A 23482-nucleotide genomic window follows, 5' to 3' on the forward strand; every position below is an offset into this window, starting at 1 on the left:
ATAAGGGAGTCACACGTCAATCAGTCTAAATCAATTAACAATTTTTAATATGTGCAGTAGCAGATATAGATAGGTAGACGAATTTAAAATGAGAATAAACCAAAAAGAGCAGAAACATTAAAGTTTAACCTTAAATTGTACAAAAACAAAAATTGATTACTTGCAGTAAAAATTGTTAACCGTTGTTGGCAATAAATTAAAAGTGTAGATTTTTCTTTTTGGCCGTGAGTCGCTTCAGTGACCAATTTCGTTTCAATGTACAGCTCGGGACAGAATAACTCAAGTTGGGCACGCCTTCAATTGGCTCGTGCCTTTATAAATCAAATATTGACGCAATGGAATTATATTATATTATTTTCAACGGTCCTAATGTGTATTTATTACAGCAGTAGAACGGTGATCGAATTTATGTACCTAAGTAGATATACGTTTTTGGAATAGAAGAGTTGCTATGGCGCTGTGCTTTCATCCTGCCACATAATCGACGATTGTAGATGAGCAACTGATTGTTTATGAAGTTAATTAGAGTTTCTAACTAATTTTGTGTTCGGAATTTAAAGAAAAATCATAGAGAACGAGTCTAATTTCAATGAATTTCAGGCACGTACGAATAAGCTTAGATTAACACGTAGAGGCCGTGAACATATTATACTACGGTATGTTGTTTATTACAATATTTTCTTCTTCTTACTTTCTATTTAATATTTTTCAATAACAACTAAATGGACCAATTAATTTTAGTTCCATAATCATATTATTATGTTTTGTTTAGCTAAAAAACACTTTGAAAAATTCAATTACATATTACAGACTAACATAAATGTTTCTACAAAATATTTCTGCATGACAATAAACTAGCAGACGATGGTCGTCTCTAAAGCGAGTTGTCCACACAACGTATTTATAATTTGTTACGTTAATTGTGAACGATTCGTCCCAGAGAAAGTCCCTTTGACAAACAGGTCGACAGACTTACATTTGGCGTTCATATGCGATTGAACATTTAAATTTCGTCATTACGGTAACTCGCTTAATGCAAATTTACGGTACTGAATGCTCTGGGCTAGTGCAAAGTTACGTTTGTCAGGGCGTATAAAATTACCTTATATATAGGTAGGTTTGATGGCGGTAAGCTAAATTCATTTTTAATAATACGCGTTAAGGACTATATTCCTGTGTAAATCATCACTGGCCACATTGAACTCTTTCTTTTGTAACTACTGTCTCGTAGAGAAAATGAATTTAGCGGGACAACACTAACGTTTTGTTTCAACGCAGACCATTGAGTGTTAGAGTGGTATGTTATACTATAATATTCTTTGTGAATGTATGTTATAATGGAACATGTGCAAAGCAACGAGATAAATTTTAATTCGAAATTCGAATAGCTTTGATGTGATGCTTTACTGAGTATAAGCAAGGTTTGTTAAAGCTCTTTTTGCAAGTTTTATTTTTTCAGAATTAACGATATAATTAAATAATAATTTAAGTATATGTAATTCGTTTTTTCTTATGTTGTTAATATGGCGATGGAGTCCATAAAAACACACAAATTTTTGTTTGTAATTAGAATGGCTCTTAAACTTCTATAGGCAGTAATTAAGTAAAACTGGTACAACGAAACACTTCAATTTCCTTTGTCTGTGTTTCGTAAATTAAGTAATTAACATGTTACACACGTTTGTATGATAATAACACGTCGACTGGAAAAAAAAATCTAATCAACACAAATACTTTTCTTAAAAGAATCAGAACAACATTGTACTTTGTATGTACTTATCATGACCAGTTATTTTAGTTAATTCTGATAATTATCACTAACGGTTTTATTGATTAATTCTGTAGTAAGACTTATGGATCATGTTTAAAATTAATTTTATTAATAATTTTAAGAAATATCACATTTATAATTATCATATTATATTAAACAATAAAATCTAATATTTTCCATAATCTATGAAATGTATAAAGAATTTTGTCGTCTATTCACCCTCTAAAGCAAGTTTTCGTAAAGAAAATTCAGCTTCATATAATATGTCATATTCTGAGGCTTGAAAGCGTTCAACTTGTGTTATTTCCTCATTCTCTATGAAGTTTAAAAACAGCTTCAAGCGGAATTCTCTATGGGACGTCATTATTGAAGACAAAAAAAGAATAGTTCCTTTTTTATAATTGTCATGATGCTTAAAAAAATACGTGTTGTTGGGTAAAATAAGAGTCGTTATGTTATAATTAAGTTATGTAACTTTTGTTGTAAGTTACCGTTTCACACACTTTTAAATTTAAAACACAAAATTTTCTTTGTAAAGAACAAAATATTTTATGACTTCTATTGGGTACAATCACGTGTTGTAAAATTATAAAGATAATTAGATATTTATTCAAGGTCGTTGTTCTAATGATGATGGAAACTTATTTTACAAATTTATTTATAGTGGGCTGAGATGGACCAGTGGTTAGAACGCGTGCATCTTAACCGGTGTTTTCGGGTTCAAACCCAGACAAGCACCACTGCAGCAGCACACATGTATATGCGCTTAATTTGTGTTTATAATTCATCTCGTGCTCGGTTGTGAAGGAAAACATCGTGAAGAAACCTACATGTGTCTAATTTCATTAAAATTCTGCCACATATGCATTCCACCAACCCGCATTGGAGCAGCGTGGTGGAATATGTTTAAGCAATGGTTTACGGACCACCCAGTGAGTCGAAGGACCGATCCTGACCCTGACTATTGTGGTACCCACTTCTAAAAGAAGAGATAAGCTAAAAAGTGGGGGTAATTAGGAATATTAGTAATTATTTAATTAATTAGGTACATTGCTAAAATTCTTGTTGTTTTTTTAAGAAATACCAGCTTTTTTTATTTAATGTAAAAATATAAATTAATAATAATCTAATTACATATAAATAAATGTAACGTATGCCAAACAATTGCATAGATATAATATGATACATAATTTAACTTCCTTCCTAGCCTGAAATTTCTACATATTTAACTATATATGTGTATAGTTGCACATTTTTAATAAATTTCGACATGAAAAATGACTAAAGGACGTTTACGTTTGTAAATAATAGCATGCCATCTTTGTCTTGAAACCTTCAAGTGCTAAAAGGCGTTACTTTTAAAATTTACTTCAGAAATTTATCATCAAAATAAAAATTATGCTTTTTTGTTGTAAGTATTTTTATAAGTCTCCGAGATTGTTTTTGACATATAACCTATTTTTTTATTAATATCTTGCAGAAGGGATGCCTGCCAAGGCCAGATTGAATATTTATATCGGACACGTCGTGAGACTATCATTGATATACAATATATTGGGGTCCAGTAGTTAGTCCTCGTGAATCCCATTGATTGGGAGACTCAACTGCCAGAAGGCATAAGTGAATTTTCATGTGCTTAATTTGTATATTTAATTCATCTTATGTCCGAGTATAACACATGCACACATAACTAAATATATCTTATTAACTAAATGTGATAATTATTTAAAAATAGTCAAAAATTCAAAACAAAGCACATCAAAACTTTCCGGATGGGACGCGTACGACAGTTATTCTATTCTACAATAATATTCTATAATAATATTTCAAAACCAACACGTTTCTTTTCCACCTTGGGAATGAGTGCTGGAGTATATTTTAATCAGCAACATCATAGGAAAAATAAAATCAACCGCGGTCTACTAGATACCATGCTGTAGCCTGAATTTAATGACTGTCGCAGTGTTCATTGACGATGTATGTATGTATGTATGGTGCCATATTTCTTAGGGTGGTAGCGTAAAATTATAGATTTTTTTTAGTAATATTGTGAACTTCTAAACATCATATCTTTCACGATATTATAATCTTTTTAAAATTAGTATTGTTTGTAAATGGCGGACGAGATGAAAAAGTGTTCTGATGTTAGAAGTAAATAACAAATCAAAAGCCTTGCAATATGGGGCTAACTATGATTGGAATGTAGCAGTTGTATACGGATTGAAGTGCGTGTGAGTGAGTTAGGAAATATGGAATATTTTTGGTATTAAAATACGATACAGATAAGCGACAGTACTGCACTGAACATATAGACAGACACACGGTTATTTTGGTATATGTATCGTGTATACATACATATGCATTGAGTAAAAAAGGGCTTTTTTAATAATACAAACAGACACTCCAATTTTATTATACGAATAGATAAGTGTGCTGCTGTGAGAAATGATGTTGAGTGATAAAATATTTAAGAACTTTGTAATCCTAACGCCATCTATAAAAATAATGTATCTCAGAGCTCCACATTTATGATGCAGTAATTGTTTTTTAAAAATAATGTTATACTCCTTCCCAAAATCCTTGCTTCCATCACAAAATTATTAGTAATACTTATTGCGTTTCTAGTTTAGGTGTCCTTTAAATAATGAAACTTACATTATCTCGAACCACTTAACTCTATTGCGCTGGTAATAGGAAGCTTTTTTCTTTGATCTTATTATTGTCAGTCACGTTTAAATACGTTAGATCGTGTTGCACGTATCTTGTGTTGCATTAAATGTGAACTTTCATACTATCTTATTATCTTTGACTTATTTTATAAGAAATTACTCAACTAGCTCACTAGGTCTCAATATCTTAAGTGAAGATCTTATTCGTGGTTCCGTCTTTGCAAACTTTTACGTAACTTCTTCTTGAGCTGTCAAAACTTAGTAAGGATAACGCATATCATAGAATTATAACTCGACGTAGTTAGGGAAAGATATACATTTATTTATATATGTAAATATAGCCATACGTTTCCCGGAGAGTAAAACATGTCCACAATTTTAGTGTAGTTCAATTATTTAATAAGTTATTGGTTGCTTTGGATCAAGTTATATGAGATTATTCTTACATCCCTTTTGATTCTTGCTTTCAACTTGAAGGTGTAGCTACGGAACAGTATTTAATTTTTTCTATGTTTTTTTTTAGGCCTTTTTTTAAGTAGAGGGTGTCAGATTTCTACTACTGTATAAGTTAATATTTATCTAAAACATTGGTTATCAAAAGAATCGATCAAATGATTTATGTTTAAGATATCCCATTAATAAAATAAGCATCCATCTACTCGAATAAACTAAGTCCACAACAAAAGCATTTCCAAAGTGCTTGGACGTCAGGCAGGCAGCTGTCTGAAATAGTAAACTAAACGATGTTTTCACACCGATACCGTAACACTAGTTAAGAAACTATTGTATATTATCTAGTATTTTGAATTGAAGAACCGGTTTCACTTGGGTAAAATAAATAAAATTAAACAAATACGATTTATCTTTTTAACATATAAATATTTTATAAACCTTGATCTGTAATTTATTGTGGATAACATTCCAAGTTCACCTTACTCCTGCACGAAATTATTATTTCGAACACACTTTCTGAACGCACCTGTCAACGTCAAATATGGCTGCCAACACTGACAAATTTTCATGTCATTGATTTTTTTATTTTATGCATTTAATATCGAATTCATCATTTCAAGCAAAAAACGTAGAATCGAAAAATTATAAGAATTTTGTGGAATTAAAATCTGACAAACTTCTTACTTGTTTATTGTATGTTATACAACTTCAATGATACACCTTGAAAGATATTTATTTAGATATATTTATAAGATTTCTTTATCCATATAACTGGCAAGAAAAAAGAAAAAAAAAGCAAAAACGCGCGAAACTGAAATTAACCGCCAATATTTTTTCTTTCTGGGCGCGGACTTTAACGTCCATATTGGCGTGAATTGTAATTTGTTAAAAGTGTTATTTGTGATTTATTTGGAGTTATAACCTGAGTAAGTATTTTATTTCAATATGTATGATTTGATGATTTATTTATATTAAGATAAATTCGAAGTTGGAAGTATTTTTGGTTAGCTAGTAAATTATTTAAAGTAATTTATATTATTGCCTTTTTTTAATCTATTTCATTTCTATACGCTAAATATAACGTATATACGAGTTATATTCCATTTTTAAGCAGTTGTTCGACTGTTTACTTATGTTGGTGCTAGTTACGCAACTGTTAAAAAATTTCGTTAAATTAAAAATGTTAAATAATAATCCATGTATATATTTAGTTTTTCCAAATTATTTCAATATTACTAACTATAAATATGATACTAGTTTTGTATAAAAATGTAACATATTTAATTTTAAAATTCAAAAGTTAGAGAACGAGTATCACCTTATTTCGTACTTTATGTATTTAGTAAAGTATTAGTTTTCAAAATAATTTACTTATTTCTTCATTTCAATACAATAACATTGTTTATTTTATGTGATAGTATTGTACATTATGTAAAGTTTTACGTTTTGTAGATGAATATCGTGTATTTATATGTATATTCATGTATGTGTAATCAAATATTGTGTTAGATAAATTTATGGCAATAGAGATAGACCGTAAATTATTTTTGACAGACACTGTACCTAAACAGGGTAGAACGTGAGCAGTCCCATTCAATAACTACCAAATAAAAAACTGTAAGATGTGTTAGGGACGCTACAAATGAATCCGAAGCATGACGTTACGGTACAGAAGTGCTTTATACCATACCGACCGCTACTTTTATGATAATAAAAATAAATGACCGATCGTGATAAACATAGCGGCTGGATCCCGCAACTCATGTTACACAGCGTTTTCCATTTGTATGTTTCGGTACAAGAATAATGAAAAAAGAAGCGCTTTATACGAAAATGTTAGTAATGTAAATCTTTAATAAGTTTAATCTTGCATAAACCGTATGATAAGTGTTGTTTTGTAATTTTATTACTTACGAAATTATTAAAACATAAATAGTTATAAAAGTTTTTGTATATTTTTTCTAAAATAAATAATAATAGCTTATTACAAAAAAATCTAATCATATTAATTTCATTTCTCATGATAACCTAAGTTGTAGCTGTTTGCGTAATGCGTATATGAATTTAGATTTGTTTTGATTCGGATAATTAAAATTATAAATTGTAAATTAATGAGACACATTATAAGCCTTCAAGATCACGCGGAAAAACAAAATTGTCATTTTTGTCATTATTATTTATTATCATAATTTTCTTCACAAGCATGACATAAATTTTAAATTTATAAAAATAAGTAACTGATATACACCGGTCAATCAAACGAAAGTTATGTTTATATTAATACTTTTACAAGGCTGCAGTCCCGAATAAAACATGTATATATCTTCCTACGGAACAACTGTAAATAAAGGTTTTTTACTGTAAATAAAGGTTTTTTAATTTATAATATTTCTGAGTAACTAAAGTTCTAAAGAGAATGTATTTAATTCCATTAAATGGGTGATAAAATTCATTATAATTTTTCTTCACATGTTAAGTGCAAACACGTGTAAAAATCTACTACAAAAAAACAAATAAAAGTATCAAAAATGACTAATCCAATTACATGTATAATGATTTGCTAACAATTAAATAAAAGAGCAATTTTACTACGTTCCAAGTGCAATTTAAAAAATATTACTGCAAGGCAGAAAGTAATTATCGTCAAAGATCAGTGCCCACAATGATGACCCAACGGTTTTTTATAATTTATAAGTTAGTGGTCTGTTCAGTGGTACCTGACTGATAATAAATCAACGAATTACAGAGGCTCAGTACGGATTGGCGCTGAGTTCTAATTTACATATTTCACGGCAGACGTGTCTCGCATAGACAAATACAACCTTTTTCAAATATTTAGGACACTTTTTCATTAATGGCCTAACGTTATAATGCGAATAATGCTCTGAATAAATTTCATTTTTACTCCTCGATTTGCGAAATATTTTTTTGTACTTTTTAGTTTTACCTTTCACACCAAAATTTATGCATATATGAAATTGGGCAAAAATATAGATATTGTCATTCTTTTTAATTTTTATACTGTAAAAATGTACGGTTCCCGCGGGATATATTTGTGTTTTTTTTTTATGTTACGAGTTTTTGCATCCTTCTAGTTTAGATATTAAAGCATGACATACTTTCTGTCCCGGAAATATATACGGTTCCTATGGGATAGTATAAGGACGAAAGCATAGAGATAAAGTCGGTAACTACTGCAACAGGTTTTAGTTTTTTTTTTACCATCAAGAAGCTAAATTATTCAGGAGTGACAAATTCTATTCATTATTTCAATAATAAATATTAGTTTGAAATTAATGGCATTTGTGAAACAAGTTAGAATAAATAAATGATTCGTTAACATAAATAATATGTATTACAAAAAAATCCAAGTTTTTAAAAAAATCCACATACGTCTTTAATAAATGAAGCGTGACAGTGGATTTTATGTTAAATATAAGTTAGAAACGGTGAAAAATCACTAATTAGTACGGACAGGGTTTAATTAGTTGTGCCGTGGGATTGAGCTTTTGTGTTGCAGTTCAAAAGTCTCAAGAAAAGATTATTGCTGCTTTTGAATAATTAAATTTTTTTGCACTTAATTTTTTGAATTGGCGGCACATACATTCGAAATAAAATATAACACAATATACATACCTATCTGTTTTAAATATTATATGAACTATTTTAACATATCGGGACATTTATATTAGGTTCTCTTTCATTGTACATTATCTTTCATAACGAGGAAGTAAGCCTGTAGACTGGGTCGATAATCAAAATACCACGGAAGAATAACCGTGTAATTTTCGATTGTTACCAACAAACGATCTGACCCATAACGAATAGTAAATCACTTTTATTACGCGTCTTCGTTGCAACTTGCAACTTGCATAGAACTGTTGGAAAGACTGCTCTAAGCGACTTACTCAGACTAGTAATACTACTTAGTTACTAGTCTGAGTAAAAATATTTTTATTAGGACTTATTCATATACAATAAATTAAAATTATTGAAAATGTTCTTAAGATTTTATTTTGGTGATTGTTATTTTTTTTACACAACGTCCTTGTGTTAGTGTGTTATGAGCTTAATAAACAACATTTCCAATTATTATTGATTTTATTTCGCATAATTTAATTTAAAGTACATTCATAATAAAGGAATTCCATCAGATTACAGAAAATTATAGAAAATTAAAAATGTCTTTAAAAGCGAAGTAGCGTGGAAAATAATATAAAAAATCAGTTGATTTTGATTTTATTCAAAAAGTTCTGAATTTATAAAAAAAATGGCTTATTAATAAGGAAATTAATACGAGAGTACGTCACTCGGTATTTTTGTTAAAAAAATATCAAATTTTTTGGTACGAGAAACAAGATTTTTATTTTTAAACCAGAGAGTACGCGACAACATGATGCTGTTGAAACGTTTTCATTTAACGAAATACGAGTAATGGCTATCGTTTTATATTACCACTAAATCTGGTTATCGATAAGTAGACCATTAGATTAAATAGTATATAATTATAATTTACTAGCAACCCGCCTGGCTTCGCACGGGTGCAATAATGATACTAAATATACTATAGAATTTGTTAATTAAAGACATCACATGCAAACTTCTAAAATTATCAGTGTTTCTTTACTGTATTGTTCATGTATTATATATACACAAACCTTCCCCTCGAATTACACTATCTATTAAAAAAAACGTCATCAAAATCGGTTGCATAATTTTAAAGAAAGCATAGTCAGGAAAAGACAGTCAGCGACAATCAATTTTGTTTTATACTATGTAGTGAAAACAAATAGGTACAATGTACAGTCTTCACTCATTAGGAGATACAAACTGCGACCCTGCGTTTAAAAAATATCTTCGAAAATATTCATTTAAATTACATACTGTAAAGGGCCGTATTGTTCTATATTTAATGCATCATTTATTTAAAGTACCTTATTGGATAAGTACCTAAATGGAATTTAAGGTACCTTAAAATCGCTTCGAAAATAAGCCATTATTCCTCGTAAAAATAAAAGATAAAAAAATGTTAATTGTGGGTTATCTTTAAGAGATATTATATATAATATCGCGGACTTTTTTGCAGACATTTATATGGTGTACAATTCTGTAGTACATTATTTTGATCAATCCTTCCTCTCAAAACACTACAGTTTTAAAGATTTAAGCGTACAAAGGGACATAGGGACTGAAAAAGCGACTTTGTTTTATACTATGTAAAGAGTATGTCTTGTTTTTAAAACAAAAATTAAATGATTTAAATTAATCTTGTATAGATTACAAGTATCTATAGTTGACGTTTTTCTATTGTTTACGTTTAAACAAGAATAATATCGTAATCTAATATTGTAATATATAGTTATGTTTAATATGAAATACGATATATTATAATTCAAAATTGCTGTGGTAAGTTGGAATATACTATACTTTATAATTATCATAAAACATTTACTCAATTTTATGTATATTTTGCAGTCAAATATTATATTCTCTTTGTGAAATCATGTGTTGTACCAAGTTCGCCAATGAGTAAACATCGTTACGGTCGAATTTCCAGCTGATTTGACCACTGATATTGTTTTTCACTAGATGTAACTATTTTTATTGGCTTGTAATACTTGGAGAACAAAATCAATAAAATAAGACTCGAATCATCCGGAATTACAATCGATACGATCTTACCCCAATGTATACCAAGTGTACAAAGTCTATACAACCATCCAATTAATTAATTTGTTAAGTAGCATATTGTTTATATTCATAAATGCTTATTACCTCTCTTAATGATCATTGGTTATTTAGTTTTTCCTATTTGGAGATGTCTTGTAATGAGTCTTATTTTTGAAAAACAAATATATTCACTTATCTTTTTTGTCTTAAGATCCACGATTCAATTTTATGCTAGAAGAATACTTATGTGGATGTATTCTTTCGCCTCGTACGTGTTAAGCACAAATGATAACTCAACCCAATTTTATCCGTCGAGTAATGGCAGAAAACCTGATAAGTTTTCAATCTATTCGATTCAGACGCATTTTATTACATATAAAGTAAATGAAAATTTTGTATAAGTTAAAATCAGAATTTTATGTAAAATATGCTCTAATCTTTATTGGTTGGCAACTTAAAACTATGTAATATATGTAAAAATCCATTTATATTTATTTTAACGTCCGAATTCTGCATTCTCGATTGAATGCAACAGAACGTATTGTATTGTGAGCACGAACATTTTAATGTTATCAAAATATCTTCGGACATTTATTAAAAGAAAACAATAATTCAGAAAGAAATATAAAAGTTTTGTTCACTGTACTCTATTACTTTTGAAAATCACAGAAAAAGACATTTATTGCTCTTCTATTATTAGATAACGACTATACTTTTTTCGGAACGGCTGATTTTATTGTTCTTTACATCGCCTACTGACAAATTCTGTGAGTTGTGACAGGACTGTAACAAATGTAGGAAAATAGCTATATATATATGAATAGGAAATATACATTATAGTTTAAAGACAAATATAATGAACAGTTTTCATTATATTTGTCTTCATAATACTCGTTGTGCGACTGCGGTGGTCTTTCAGATTTTTTATGAAACGGAAATCCACCAGACTACTAAATCCTCCATATCCTGCCAATAAGCCCTGGTGATGCCTAACGTCTCTCCTACAAACTGACGTAAATTATAGGATCCTTACCTATATATATATAACGTTAAATCACATAGGCATAGGAAATATGGACGGACTGTTAAAAATAAATGAGCGAACAAAAACGTTTTGAATAAAATATCTGCGAGTGTAGGGAAGACCTGGTTACTTGGATGAAGAGGACATCTCGACCTAAAAATATGCATTAAATAATATTCATATAACATGGCACTCAATTTTTTGACTTAGTAGTATATTTTGCATTCATGAACTAATTTATTTCAACTAATTATATAAAGTGTTATTATGCTATTTTAAAATATCTTTATATAATAATTTCACGAGTATATAAAAAATAATAAACAATAATAAAAGCCGTGAAGTAAATTACAAAAAATATTGTAATAATCCCTGAATGAGTTTCGGCCACCGCACTCACATACTAATGGGATGGAAATCTGACACGACTAGAGAATGATTCCGGCTCAGGTCTGACGGCTTTAGAAGCTTTCCGAGGCAAGAAATGTAACACTGCAAACTTCATAACTTTGCTACCGCGAACGAGTATTTATTATTTTTTTGTTCGAACTGGCATTTATATCCTGAATATCTGGAATTGTAGCACAATCGTAATGATTAGCTAGTGTACTGGTCAAGGTAGTTATTAGAACGAAAAATATATTATGTGCATATTATGTACACTTGGGGGATGATTACACTTGATGATATAAATAGTAGTAAGCATCTCTTCATATAATCAGACTCATAATAAATTTAAGTCACACAAAGCTCTTACCCACAGGGCAATTTTCGTATCTAAAGAGTAAATAAATTTAACATTTACGTGCTTAGAAGTTAATATTTGATGTTCTATTATGTACATATTGTATAAAAATGTAGAACGCTTGTAAATAATTTAATATTTTTTTATTAACTGTGCTTAAGAGATATGAAGAGTTGGTTCATGTTATCAGAAATTGTGATCTTAAATTCATCATAAAATAAGTATTTTGACAGCTAAACAAGTTGAATTATGCGTGTCTTTAAACTTATTAATTGTAGAAACGTGTATAGCATTTAAAACTGGGATCGTTTAAGTGAAACTTACTTTCGTGTACTTCAATTGAGGCGACCGTAGTGTAGGATAATTTCAGAAAATCAAAGATAATTTGACTTTCTGAAATTAAGTTCCACTCCAGAAGAAAAGCCAAGTAGTTTTAGATGCTTTAAATAAATATTAATTTCAAGATATCATTTTCAAAATATCTATATTATTTTCGGTATAAAAATATTAAAAACTTTTGACAATTGCCTATCTAGGTATATGATAAAGCTAAACTGAACCATAGTATACTCGTACAGTATGCTATGAATAATACTTGAACATGATAAAAAATGAGGGGCCTTAAGTTAAGGATGTTCCGGGATTACAGATACGGCGTGATAAATCGGTCTTGTCTCAGGAGAGGGAATAACAGAAAGTGGAGTAATAGCCGGCGGGGCACGGTGGCCGACGAACGAGTCAGTCTGTTACTGACATTAGCCGACAAAGCTTGTGCGGAGGCTCGCGCGGTAAAAACAATAATCTTGTTAAGGTTTTCGTGGAACGTGATGCTTCAACTCTTATTAGCTTTGTAATTTTATCGAGATTTAATTGGTAAGTCTTTAGATGATGCTTATTTTATATTTTTTTTATATAAAAACAAACCTAATTAAGCGTAAACAAGTTTGTTTTTTATTAAATATTATTATTATAACACATGAATGTCTTTTATATATTTAAAAATTTTATTTATTTAAATGACACTTTTTTGGTATTTTAATATTTTTATTGATAAGGTGGTTAAATAAAAATTAAACGAATAAAATGTGATGCACTATCACAACAACTATTTATCTCCTATACTTATTTACTTTTATGGAATATATTCATATACCTGTTAAATTATTATTATTTATATATATTTTGAAAATCATTGCATTTTACTCGAAAGTTATCAAATAACAAAATGATTGCAGAACTAAGCCCAATAAACGTTACTTTACAAAGCTTCATAACTTCTTCATACAGGGATTACAAGCAGGACTCGTAATATTGTACGTGTCTCGCGGCGAACCGCGGTGTAGGTTCGCATTACAATTTATTTGGAAATGTGAGGTTTCTACGTGCACACTAAACTTATATACTATTTTTTATCAACGCTAGCTTGGACAGGTAGTTTGTTATCATTATTTTGTATGCATTACTATGAGACGTAATCTTATACGTGAGTTTGATTGTTTATGATATACGTTAAGGTTTATTTTAAGGAAACATTAATCTTGGGGACTAAGAATTTATGTCCATTGTGCCTGTAGTTACACTGGCTCACTCACCTTTCCAACCACTGTACGACACTACGAAGTATTGCTATCTACCCAGCCGGGTTTGCACAAAGCCTTACCTACCTACATCCAAGCCGGAACATTACAGTGTAAAGCATAATGTCTGGTGATAGAATAGTGGTGGTGGTAGACAGTTCAAACTGGTACAGAATTACAAAAAACCTTACCATTAATTTAAATAATAGTATCAAATTAAAATGTTTATTTCTATTTATAATTTAATACTGGCCCTAAGAGATTGGTTACGATATTATACTGTAACGTTACGATATTAAGAAAAGCGAATTTGCGTTCTGAAGGTAAAATGTTAAAGTAAATTAATTTTAAACATTTAATTTTGTTGCCAGTATGAAATTAACATATATTTCGGTGAACAACACTAAGAAACCCTATTTCGTTTCATAAATAAAGTTATTTTTACTAAAAATGGTATAAAAACATTGCGTTCGTCAATATTTAAATCAATATATTTTTACGATACTTTGCTTACACAATGTCGCCGGAAACTCATTCAACAGGGAGAATACTTACTTGTAAATATAATATTTATAATATTCACTGCTAATAAATTAAACCAACAATGAAATCGATTTATCATATGTAAATTGATTGCATATTTTCTTAATAAAGACTGTTTTGACATTTAATAAAGTTTAATGAGAGCTTTTTGCTGGTGCAAAATGTATTGATTATTCTTTTATTTCGACTTAGGAGTTCATTGTAATTTTCAACTGAATTTGCTTGAAATCAAGAAATTACCGTAATCGTTTTTGGCCTTTGACAATTTATATACAATATATTTTAAACAAAAATCAATTTAAATATAAATATAATGATAATATGGACGAAATTTAAATATCAATACTCTACATCTAGAAAAAAATGCTTCCTTTCCAAGAACTGAGAGTAGTATACTATACAATCACGCGACTATAATCTTATGGTAACATCATTATCATCATCCAATAGCTTTTGAATCATTTCACCATTTATCTTTATTTTCGAATGGTATTTTAATTATTTACTCTGATTGACAGAGACAATTTATTTCCTTTGAAACCTGAAGCCTAAAGACAACAAGTAAAGCTTGATTTGTTTCAGTCTGACAAATTCTTGTAATTATTAAGAAATGTCACCGAAAAGTAATCTTATAACGTTTTTTCTCTTTGTAACGTAATTGCGGTGTTTATGTGTATCATTTATTTATCTGATAAATTTTTATTAAGATTTCAAAACATACTGCAGTCATTTTATTATTGGAACGTGGGTACTTCCCTATTTGGGCTATATACTTCTATTTTTAGATATATAATAATTATTTAAAAATAGTTTGTTTATTTCTTTCAATAAACATAAAAAGTACAATACGAGATCAAGAATGTAATGTATGTCAAATGTGTATTTATATGCTATATCGACTGAAACTATTGATAAAGTAATAATTTTGTATAGAGTTCAAAATAATTTGCTTGTAGCACCATAGACTACAGAATGTTAAAGTAACGTTCCATTACATCTTGCGAGTGTACGCGATATCATAATTTATTTGTATAGAACGCTAAGATATGGCATTCATAACATATGTACAGCGTCGTGTCTATCTTGAATAGTATTTACGGCTTTCGCAAGTACATACCGGTCGATGAAAAACAGTATAAGACCATAAGGTCAATAGTGGTTATATTTCAGTAATCACTGGAAATTGTAAGCTTTTCGTTAAATTACGATCAATATTGTGTTGATTGATCAATTTCAAACGATCTCAACTACTATTATTTTTATTGCTCTTCGAAGAGAGGTAAACGACCATTCATCTTTTATCCGGGATTATGATAATGAAAAGTATATTTATTACACAGTGTATAATATTGTTGATACTTGAATTATCAAATTAGTACATAGAGCGATATATTTAATATTTTATCGCTTTATATCTATGTCATTTCATTATAGATACGGTTCTAAGATAGGCTTTAGTAGCACGTTAGGCTTTTAGCGGCATTTATTGAAAAAGAAAAAAATATTTGATAGTTGAATCCTGTCTAAATTTAAATTAACTTTTTATATATATTAACATATTTAGATATTATGTTATTCGTAGAATGTATTAAAATTTTTTATTTTCTTTTTAATTAGGGTATAATCTAGTTGCGAGGAAGTTTCATTTTAAAGCTATTAAAAATGCTTTAACTCAGTGTCCGCAAAAGTTCATGCTCGTGCTAAAATGTGTGATAAAATTCATTTATTCGTAAAAGTTTTAAGGCTAAAAATTTATATTGTTTAAAAACTATAGAATTTATTTGTTTACACAAATCATATCAATAATAGGAACAGAGAGAGGTTTCGTTTGTTTTAGTCAGATTAACGCTATAACTTCTTGTTCAATTGATATGAAACTTTCATATTATGGAAGTTTATAGGGCTGAAATAAAATGCGGCATGTTTATGTTTTGTATATTCTTAAAGATTGGTTATTTTCTTGTTGGCCTAGTGAGGCTATAATATACTCGGCTGTGGAAACGTAAAAAAAACGGAACAGGAAAAAAATAAACGAATTTATTATTTATTTTATGTCAGAAAAGAAATCCGTTCCTATTCCTCATAAAAAACAATATTAAAAAAAAATTGATTACAATTTTAATCACTAATCAGCAATATGTATATAAAATCGCATAAGTTATATTAGTCCGAGTCGGACGGAGAAATCGCCTGACATGATTTGTATTGATATGAGATTTAAATATAACGACAAGTTATAGATTTAGGTTGGACAAAGACTATAACGTCCTCCTGACCAAATTTGGTCTCTTCAACCATTTTTAAGAGAGAGTACCTACAGTCCATCGCGCCCTCTTTTTCCTCAATCTCATGATCCGATGAGACGGCAAATCTGGCACGACCGGAAATAGTTCACCAACAGGATCTACGGCAAAATATGCATTGCTAATTTCCAGACACCCGTCTGCTGCTTAGAATTTCTACTGAGAAATGGGGTTTTGAAAATTACATATTGATTTTAAATATACCTTAAGAAGTGCACATTTACACTAAATTCAAACTCAAACAACTTTATTCAATATAGAAGCATTACACTTTCTTATTGATGGTCAATATTGATCATATCTAGAAGAATTCGTATTTCAAAATTTTAACTCTACTACGCTAATACGCTAGATAATTACATAAAGTTGAATACCCTTTTTAAATATAGACATTTAGTATGTATCAGAATCAGTTAAATTAAATGTATTTGTTACCTGCATCCAAAGTATATGTAAAATTTCATCTCAGTCAAAGAAATGGTTGGGTAAAAGTTTTAGTGGAAGATTTGGCGCGCACATATTATTACTAACATCTGAAATGAAATAAAAGATTGTACAAGGACGTGAAGCGATAAATTGTGTATTTACAAAATAGTGTCATGCAAGAGGTACCAATGACCCAATGGATATATTATCATGAGTGAGTTTAATTATGCACTTTAAATAAGATAAGATCATTCATATATTTTACTTTCATTCAGTTGTCAATAATTTTCGATGTATAAAAAGAATCTTAAATCTCTTGAATAATCAGAGAAAGCTTTATGAATATGACCCAAAAGCATTACTGTAATGAAGATTTACAATCATTTATTTTCAATATGAGTATGTAATGTATCATAAATTTTTGATTATAACTAAATAATACAATAGTTTTCTACTACTTTTCTATTACGTTTTATACTTACTAGTATTGTTGATTTGGTCTTTATAATTCCATTGTGCAATTTATTTATGCATATATGTGAGCTAAAGCATGTTATCACAATAAATTGAATACATACGAGTATTTAGGGCTTTGAATAAAAGCTCAGAACTTTTTCAAACAAATATGTTTAGTTATTTCTGTTGTCAATTTTTCGCTCCATTTTACACAGCTATCATACAATCAGCTCTCGCTTGTAAAACTTTCATTGTACAATTGTGGAGCAAATAAAAGTTCCTTTTAGCTTGTTGTATAGGCTAGTTGCTGCATTGCAGGTCATATAAAAATTAGGTCAGCAACGTTTTGGGTTTGTCAAGTCACCAGTAAAGTTTGTTTTTTAGATACCATATTAATAATAGGATTTTGATTTATGTATGAAATTGAGAATTACTGAAAAATTATACGATTAAGAAAAAATATTTAATTAATTCAATGGTTGTAAACTTTAAGATTTCAACTAGTGTGGCGTGTCTTTATATTCATATGTGTGCGTTGGTTTAGCTGTCGTAATTATAATCGATCATAATGAAATATGTAACGAGATAATATGTCCAAATACAGTATCACTAACAATATATAGATTTGCGGTTAGTTTAGATTATCGTACTTGTTTATTTATACATTATATTCAAATGTTTATGTAACTATGGTTCACAAAATCGGATTGTTGTAAAATAAACTGAGATATGTTTACGGATTTGAAAGGAAAAAGTTTCCTTATAATATTTTTGGTTACACAAAACATCAACTTTCTTAAAGTTACTAAAAAACACTGTATAATACAAATACAAACCAACGTTACAAAGTGATAGTTATTTGCTTGCTTCTGCAACGTTTACTGTTATATTTTCCTGGTCGAATAAGGATTGGAATTTGGTAATTACGTCAAGATAAGTAATTTATTTTAGTTTCCCTACCTCTATAAATCATATTACAGGTCAATTAAGTTGGTCTACCGTGTTATGGCAAAGTGGCGTAATTGCATTAGGAATAATCGAATGGCCTGCAGGCGAAGAGGGGTCTATGGTGACTGGGCAGATAATATGCTATTTCCAGATCGTACACGTATATGTGTATCACTTAATTTTATAAATAACGTATTAATAATAATCTATATTGCAATCATTAGCTTATACTTCGCATAACCACTTTTTTCATTTTAAATATGTTAATTTTATATGAACATTAACAGAAGCAAAGCAAAAGAAAGTTTAAAATTAATAATATCTCAAGTAAAAAAGGATGTCAAATTATATTTTATGACGAAATTTTGATGTAGTCTTAAAATACAACTGTCAATACAAGTAAGCCTTAAACATGTATGGATATACTAAGTTATAGGTAAAGTTAAACAAACCTAACAGCAGGTAAACAACTCAGCGAGTCAAAATGCATTTTGCAATCAAATGTTATAATTAAAACAGGAGATTGATCGGGATAGTTCCAAGGTACCTTTCTAACGTCGATAAAGCAGAAGCCTTATAAATAGCAATATTCGAATAGCGTTACTCTTGCATTATAATAAAGATCATATTCGCTTAAAGCATTTTGATTGGTTACACTTTCCTGCATTTTACATTCTGAGCGCGAAATAGACATGGGAGTCAAAGTTTAGTGCCGCTGTTTTGAGTATAAATAGCTATATTTTGGTTTCCTTTATGGTGTTAATTTAATTTAATTGCTTTTCCTTGTTTGTTTTTGTCGCGATATGACAATGTTTTTGAATATAATCGATACTTTACACTTAGTACGCGTACACTCCCCAGATGGGTAATGTTAATAGTATTATTTGTTCGCCGTGAGTAACGTTTCAAGTTAAACTGCAAACAGTAAAACAGCCATAAAAGTCGTTTGTCTGGTTCCGATCTGGATGGTGAAGAGAAATGTACCTATCGTTTTTTCCCCACACGGAGGGGGATATGAAGCATTTACAGCATTATGTCAATTCCATGAGTTTTTATTACTGCATCAATGAAATAAATATTTCAAATAGGCTACTAACGTTTTTTAACGTGTTGTATATTCATTGTTACCGAATTTAGTGACATTAAAATTAAGACAAAAACAAATTCATAACTAAAAAAAAATGAAAGTCACATACGACATTATGTAATAAACGTCAGCGGTAATAATATTAAAAGTAAAATACATCATGTTATAAATTTCTTAAACGAAAAGTATGAAAACATTTTGTATTCAATAAAATATATTCACCAGAGTAGGATTTATTGAAGTACTGTGTAAATATTTGAAATGGAAATGACGTCATTTAGGCGTTCACTTCAGTCGTACTTGACTTGAATTTTCAACAACCGAAGCTTCACCTTTTCTTGTATTTAAATAGTTTAAAAAAGCAATCATCAGAAGGCTCGGTTCAATAATCGGAGTAATCGAATCTCGTAAACCTTTTTAGATCTTTTTTATCACTGATCTATGATGTTATTAGAGACTGTACACTATAGACACAATCTTATGAATAGAACGTACTAAAATATTTTTAAAATATATTTTTGGATTGTTACCGAGTTTTAAACTTTTTATGGCAATTATTGGTATCCTATAGGAAAACAAAATGTTTGATTCTAAGGAATAAAAGTTTTGGTAATTCAAAAATAGCTTATCCTGAATTTCGTTACATTCGACTTAGCTTCTATTGTGGTATACAAAGCGAAGGTATTAACAATCAATCCTTATTATAAAGCTTGATAAAGAACAATACAAATTTCGGTATTATATATAAATGTTGATCGCATTTCGATGTTGGCAAAATGCTTCGTAATTTATAAAGGTTCAAGATTTCAAGGTACACCATTAAAAACTTATTAGGGTGAACTTTAATGTCAGTCAAAATAATCTCCAGCTCCAGTAATGGTCAATAAAACAGACAATAAAGTAGAACTTTAGCGAACACGCAAAAGCATAATTCAACAATGCGGTAAATCATTTATCTAATTTAAATATCTCATTATCTTCGTTCGTAAGCGTATTATCGTATTAAGTTATTTTATAATTTCCTGTAAAAATAGTAATATTTTATTTTATATTGCTTAATGACATTAAACCTTACCTATTTTATGTATTTATTTTGAGGATTATATCAATTTTATTAAGTATTCTAAACATATTGTTAAGTGGGGGTAAAACTTAATCTTACTATTAATTACGAAATATCAAAATTAGTTCAGCTATATTATACAATCACATGGATAGAACAGAATAATGAAATTATTATAAAATAAAAGGAAACTGCACTGTAAAAAAGCTTATATATAGCTAATATACAGTACACATGTTCAGAAAACGCCTGTCCCTCTAAAGATTTACAATATTGTAAAGTGTATAGTCGCTTTAACTTTTCTTATGTCCAACTTAAAAGGCATCAAGTTTAGTTGTTGTTTTGTTGTCGTGCGACGTAGTTTTTGTTCCAGTCCCGTTGACTTAAGTTCGTGAAGTTTAATGATAGCTTAACTGTATTGAAACTAAATGGAGCAACCTGTTTAAATATTTACAAAGAAAGGAGTGAAATACGGACTAGGGGGTTATTTTCGTTTTAATTGGGTCACAAGTAATATTTATTGACCATTGTAATTTTATTTGTAAAGTTTTAGACGTTAAGATAAAGAAGTGTACGTTCTGAGTGAAGGCGTATCGCAACACAGATTCCGTTGTGCACGTATTGGATACTCGAAATACGCCTGAAGTGCGAACGGGCGCGCACACAATCAAATTCATACGCTGGCGGATTCCGTGTGCGGAGTCCGCTTTTACTTAGAATGCACACTGAATCCATACTATTTCACATTTTTTCTGCTTTGTACAGCTGTTATAGCTATATTTGTTTTGTCTGTACTGCATTCCACATTTTATTTATCCCTTAGTACCATCAAAACAAAACATCACTTGCAGAAAGTTTTTCTGGAATGAAGTTGTATGGAATTTATTATGCCATTTTTTTTAATTCGATACGACTCACCTTTTCTTCTAAAAGATTATTAATTTCAGATTAAAAGCTTATGGATTTGACCTTTTGAACCTATGATGTTTCTTCCGCAAATATCACCTTTCTCTCACGTACTACAGATTACTATGAAATAGAGCAGGTAATCATTACGATGCTAATCAAGTACAAAACAATGTTCAATGTCGGGAAACAAAAGGTATCGCGTTCGTGGATTCGTTGCATAATTTATAACTGTTTCTGAGATAAATAATGAAATGCCGTACTGTCTCGATGGAATCATTGAGATATAAACAATGGAATTCGAAATACGTTATGAAGTTTTATAGATAACAAATACAACTCTTCTGACGTTATTACTTCGTTAATGTTTATTTGTTGCAGAGGAATGTACCGTAACTGTAGTCTCAGGATTGAGTTTTGATTGAGGATTGATTGGTATTCTAAGAAATTGTTTGTACTTTTTACGGTACTAAGTACAAAGTTTTGCTTGGAAGCAAAAATGAAATTACGAAGAAAAATAATCTGTTCATCAATGTGATTTATAAAATGGCGTTCATAAATTATTTTCACCATGTGTATTTTGGGAAATTATTTTATTGATTATGGATTTTTTTGATTCGATTCCTTAATATTCTTGAGAAGGATAGTCCCGTCATATCTGTACTCTAAGTTATTTGTTGAATATCTGATATTTTGTTTTGTAAAATGTAAGGAAAATTAAACTTTACTAAAGTGGCGCTAAATGTGTTACAAGCTTACACATAAACTTGCGGAAATAAGATTCCATTCGCTCTGTACGAAAGTGTTGAATTCGTGACCTAATAAAGTTGAACTTATCGAAAATCAAATATGAAAAGTGATCCTGGTATTTAATTTTATAATATCGAATTTCAGATAAAATAGAGATTGTCACAAAACAATGAAAGAAACGTCAGGAAATATTTCACAAAGTAGTCTTTTTTATTACAATTGCAATCGGGAATAGTTACTAGTTGAAGGTTTGAAAATTAACTCACTTTGAGTTAGAGGCAATGAGCACACCCTGCTTTAGAAATTTAAGTTTTAACGAATAAAAATATTTTAGCAATGTGATCTTAATTATTGTAATGATATTTAATTGGATAAATCTTTATTTAACGTTTTTAGGCCTACCTTGTGTAGTAGTATATCTTTATATATTTAATGGCGCTTCTTTGGACGAGTAGAAATATATTTGATACAAATTTTAATTTACATAATTTAAATCAGTGACTACTCGTATGCGTTCAACATACATTAAATTATAATTTGTTACTGGTTTATATAGTAAAATATTTTAATTTTAAAAGCTTTTTCGCTGCGGTAATTGAATTTTTAATATGGTTTTAATGCACTGTCCGCATTCAGCCGTGTCGCGTCACCTTCTTCAGGTAATATAATAGCTATGACCTGATGTTTATGAATATTATTTAAGTTATATTCATTCATGTACTATATTTTTAATGTTGTTGGTTAATTATCAACATCTTATATTAACTGTAATACTTCAGTGTTTCATGAAAGAACTATAGTTATATACGAATCACCGACATCTTCCTCTTATAAAGGCCTTACCATACCACCACACTGTGGATTGATATTTTGATATGCAAAATAAAAAAAAGAAAGATGTAGTCTTAAGTTCTACTAAAATTTATTCAGTAACATTGCAGGTTGGTAGGCATAAATATTATCGGTATAATATTTTCGATTATATTAATTTTAACGCACATGTTTTAAAAATAAAAAAGTACGATTGATCAAATTATATTGTTTATTGTAAATTACATAATTCAACACTCTCCGAAAATACTTTGATAAAA

The 23482-nt window shown here is 29.4% G+C and overlaps 1 protein-coding gene across 1 annotated transcript in view; it reads left to right on the plus strand.

The window, feature by feature from the left end:
- Positions 1-13051: 13051 nt before the first annotated feature.
- The window catches only part of LOC124543748, a 37654-nt gene continuing 27223 nt past the window's right edge, over positions 13052-23482 (plus strand). The window contains exon 1 of the mRNA XM_047122039.1: positions 13052-13205. The gene's annotated coding sequence lies outside the window, so the exon portion shown is untranslated. The remainder of the gene's footprint in view (positions 13206-23482) is intronic.

Source organism: Vanessa cardui, chromosome 3 (assembly GCF_905220365.1).
Source record: "Vanessa cardui chromosome 3, ilVanCard2.1, whole genome shotgun sequence".
Classification (NCBI taxonomy): Eukaryota; Metazoa; Arthropoda; class Insecta; order Lepidoptera; family Nymphalidae; genus Vanessa; species Vanessa cardui.